A 5,280-nucleotide genomic window follows, 5' to 3' on the forward strand; every position below is an offset into this window, starting at 1 on the left:
CCACTGCTCTTAGTATCAATGAATCCTCCGCTGACATCTTTTACATTCATCTCACTGTGCCATATTTGTCACACACAGTCTGTAAGGCCCAATGAGCACCTCAGATGCACACGACTATAAACATCTTTGGTTTGTGATTAACAGAGAGGCTGCAGTGTTAGAGAACATGCAGCAGCAGAAGCCCCAGCTCCCAGTGTCCTATTAAGCCTCTGATGTCACGGTGTCCCTCCTGAGGTGTCAGCCAAAGTGCAGAGTCCACCCTTACACATTAGGGGAGACTGGGGTAAGATGAGCCACTTTTCATATTCAGGATCACTACTTCAAGGCTATTATAGTTTTGTTGCTAACTAATATATGTGCATATATTTCAGGATGTTGTGCATCCCTACAAACAAACAGAATGAGTGTAAACATAACTGTTTTGATAATATAGCATGTCCAAAAGTGGTCTCGTGGCTCAACTTACCTCATGTCTGGGGTAAGTTGAGCCATCTCCCTCCTTCCCTCCCCCTGCCCTCCCTCCTACCCCCCTTCCCCCACCTCACCTTCTCTCCTCCCCCTTTCTCCCTCCCTGCCTGGGTTAAGATATTCCAGCTATACATGTCTGTACTGAATTAAATAAGACGCTTCTTCAAATCCATGTGTATTTTTATTTATAATACACAATTCAACAGGTACAAATCTTTTTTAAAATTATTATTGCATATAACAACTTCAAAACATTTTAACATAGGCCTGAGAATGCCTTAAAGTGCGCTTAGCAAGAGAACTCTAACAGCTGTGTTTTTGGAAAGAAAACACAACTAAATCCGTAGACGTGAATCCTAGTTTGGTGTCCTTGCTAACAGGAGGGCCAATTGTAGAAATGAAGGTATTATAATAATTTGAACTTGTTTATTAACACATTTGAGCATTCTGAACCAAAACTCTCATTCTCTCATCATCCTTCCTCTATATGTCCTCCTTCATCCTCTCTAAACTCCTCCCTCCATCTTACTCTTGTTCCATCCACCCCCCTCCTTCCTTCCATCCATATCCCACCTGCCCCTTTACTCAGTATCCCACCTGTCCAGGTTGCAGGGGAATACAAATTGCTGGGACTCTGAGGTTTGGGGAGTTTTGCGATTACATCGCTTCTTGGGAAGAATCCCTCATCTTTCGCCTTGAAAGTAAAACTTGGTTTACCATATCCAGCTTTGCCTCTTCTCAGAAACTTATGGCTCAACTTACCCCTGTTCAAATTGCTCAACTTACCCCATAGCTACCATATTGACTTTATTAGCCCCCGCAGCTAAAATGGTGCACTTTCATGCTAGTTGTACTACCTCATTTTGTAGTTAATAGATACCACAATTGATGTATAAAACAAATTAAAAATGATCTATTTTGGTCTAAACACAATCCCCATGAAACTTGTGATAGACTAAATTCACTTTCATGAGTGAAAAATGCTTTTTTGGACATAAATCTCTAACCACTTAACTCATGTGGTTCTTACCTTCACAGACTCCATAAAATGATGCCTTCCTCCTAAATATTTGGTCACACGCTCAATTTTATTTACGGTTTCCTAGCAACAAGGGTTGGCTCAACTTACCCCAGTCTCCCCTACCAGAGGGCAGACGGCAGATTGAATGACCACTGGTTACAGTTTAACATGACAAGTACCCAGTGCCGGTCCTAAGCAAGGTTCCCTTGCCCACCCACCACAAAAATGATTAGGGATGCATGATGTCATATAACTTTGTTGTATATCGTCTCACGTGCCCATGCAACTGTTTTTATGTAGGACGCACTAAAAGACGCCTTAAAGTAATACGCCGATGATTTGGGAGTTACGCCCTTTCTCTGTCATTTTCATATTGAGACAACATTCGATATCTTTTTTGTGTCTGTACGTCCAGTGGCTGGGTCTCAGTGGTTAGCATTGCGGCTTAGCTTAGCAAATACAGTTGAAGTCTATAGGGGGTCAGTAGCCTACTCGGTAAAAGTGAACAAATAAACGTTACAGAAACCCTGAAGCTGGTATTTCTACACGTGCATTTAAAATAAACATGTTTAAACATTAATTCGAAAAACGAGTCCTTTTTAGTCGTTTTAGAAGAAGTTTGATACACGGAACTATAGTGTGTTTACGTCCTGCGCTGTGATCCGCGGAGGGATACACTGGTGAGCACAGGCACAGACATAGCCTGTAAACAAAACTCAGTTGTTCATTTAGCCTAACGATATCTCCGGACTATTGTAGCTGCAATGGATGACTTTGAACGCGATTTTGAAGACTTTCTTGTAGCGCACAGATCCAGAGCCATACCTGTTTGAGCCGGAGCATACAGATGAGGAACTCCAGGTATTGGATGCTAAGCGGGCGAGAAGAGAGGCTGAATCCTCTGAGGCAGCGGAACAGCAAGGGGCCAAGGGGAGACGGAGGTCAGGGGAGGATTGATGGTGTAGCTGCGGGGCTTGCCAACCTATGCCTATGGAGGTGGAATCATTTTGCTGCACAAAATGGGATTTGGTCCTACCATCTTTGGGGAGGCTAGAGATATATCATCAGGAGGAAAACCGCCGCAGACAGTGCATCACAAGGAGTGAAAACTTTGCAGCAATCACTAATCCTGGCGTGACTGAAACATATTTTCATGTTCCTAAGATAAACTGGAAAAAACGCCCCAGGCCTGCAGGAGCTGATGGACAGCTTTCAGTCGAGTGAGTAATATCGCTTTATAATGCACATTTACAGTGCCTTTTCATCTAGCCTGTAGATTTGCCTTGAATGTTTTTGCAAGTTGCAATAATACATTTTCGAGGCATGATCGTCCATGTCGTCTCTTTGTTTGCTTAGACCGAGTGACCTAGCGTACCGGTCCCAGAGCCAGCTGCAGCCGTTGCTCTCGTTTTTCAAATTAATGTTTAAACATGTTTATTTTAAATGCACATGTAGAAATACCAGCTTCAGGGTTTCTGTAACATTTATTTGTTCACTTTTACCGAGTAGACTACTGACCCCCTATAGAATTCAATTGTATTCGCTAAGCTAAGCCGCAATGCTAACCGCTGAGACCCAGCCACTGGACATACAGACACAAATAAGATATCGATCATGTTGTCTCAATATGAAAATGATAGAGAAAGGGCGTAACTCCCAAATCATCGGCGTATTCCTTTAAAGATTTCAGAACATTAGGACGCAGACTGAGGACGGCCCCATGGCGAAACACTTCAAAGAGGTGCATACTAGTAATGATTCCTTATTGAGAATAGAAGGTTTAGAATCAATACAGACGTCCACTAGAGGTGGAGATTGTTTATGCAGACTTCTCCAGAGAGAAACTTCTTGGATCTTTGAACTCGATGCAATGATACATCCAGGTTTAAATGCGGAGATTGATTACACACCCTTCCTTTAAATATGATGTTGTCTTGTTATTATTCTGATTCTTTTCCTTATTTATTAGTTATTATTATTGTTATTATTATTATTATTAGTAGTAGTAGTAGTAGTAGTAGTATCATCATTATTATTATTTTTTAAATCAATGGATATCATAGGACAGAAACACTAGACATTATTTATGTTTTTGGTACGGATACATTTTTTTTTTTTTACCTTTTTTAACCTGCATATTTTTGATATTTGGTCAGAAATTTTTCATTTTAGTACAAGTTTTTTCTTCCTTAAACACTTGTGGAGGCGTTTCGTCTCATCTCATCTCATCTCGTCTCGTCTCGTCTCGTCTCGTCGTCTTCCGCTTATCCGGGTCCGGGTCGCGGGGGCAGCAGCCTCAGCAAAGAAGCCCAGACAGTCCTTTCCCCAGCCACCTCCGTCAGCTCTAAAGTTAAATTAGTTATATCAATATTGGTTTCAGTTATCGGCCAATATCGTGCACCCCTAAAAATAACTATTACCTTTTATTTATGACAAAAAAGAATAAGAGCTAATCAGATATTAACACAAATAAATAACTGAGCGAGCCTTGTTCTTGATCTGTGATCACTCGCCTGGTTACCCGAACAAACCTTGTGTTTTAAATAAATGTTATTGTTAAGGTAGCATAGGGGTGCGAACACACCCTGAGGTATTGTTTATTTAAGTGTAAATACTGAAGTTGTATGTTTGATAGCAAATATGGGTCTGCCAGCAACTTATTGTTTGCCTGTGGTTAGACAAAGATTAACATGTGTTGTGTTTAATTCACAGGCAAAGTGCTGATTGCTGTTTATTTTATATGATATTTGGGAGTGGGAGTTCATCCGTTGAGTTGTGGTGATATAATTTAAGGTTTGGTATCACTGGCTGTAGTTTGGGTGTTTTTCTGTTGGAAAAGGGGTTTATTTTGTGTGTAGTTTTGCTTACCCACAGAAAGTATACATCCAGTACACTGGCCTATAGATTGGTGTGCCACACCCTCTGCAGCAAGACGCTCTGATTTTTAATTGTTTTTTATAATATTGCTGTTAGGGACCCTGAATTTAATAAAAGCCTGTGATGGCATTTCGACCCACACTGACTGTTGGCTTCATTATTGAAGTTCACCTGTAGTTACATGAAAGGGAACTTGGGTATTACACTTGTCTTCCTCTTTTTCTTTTTTTATGTACTGCCCCCAGATGGCTTTTGCCTTTTCATTTTTTCTTTTGCTGGTGCTCTCTAAATGCACTGTATTCTACCATATCCATTAATGCTTTCGCCTGTTGTGACTGTAATGATCACTCTCTGATGAACTATATACCATGTACTATTACAGACAGGAGGCATCACCGGTGGTCGCCTTTGCCATCTATACAGTGCGGCAGGGGTGCTGTTTTTCATAGGCCAAAGCAGAAGTTAACATAGGTTCCTTTGTCAAAAAGCCAATTGGAATTTTCCATGGCGTTTAGATAATTGCAGAAAATTAGCTCTGTGGCAAAAGTTTGATACTCACATTTTGTTCAGCAAGTGTTCAAAAATGAACACCACTTTTATGATATGTGAAGCTTAAACAGTTGGCAGAAGTAAAAAGCTTTTAAGGCTATAAACCAACTACACTATGGTCACGTGACTCAATGTTGCCACAACAACGAAGCTGTAAAGCTGTGTGATGGGGGAAACAGTAGTGCTAAAATGCTAACTTTTCTCTGGGTTTTTGGACTCCTTCCTGCTCTACTCGACAGGAGCATCAACCGCTGTGTCTCCTAAAAAGTGAACGAGCAGTTGTAGACGAGCCTGCACTCAGACATGGAAACAGATTAGGTGAAAAGCGTATCTTTCACTGTAAAAACATGTCACCTATTCCCCTC

Source organism: Epinephelus lanceolatus, chromosome 20 (genome assembly GCF_041903045.1).
Source record: "Epinephelus lanceolatus isolate andai-2023 chromosome 20, ASM4190304v1, whole genome shotgun sequence".
In the NCBI taxonomy this organism is placed as follows: domain Eukaryota; kingdom Metazoa; phylum Chordata; class Actinopteri; order Perciformes; family Serranidae; genus Epinephelus; species Epinephelus lanceolatus.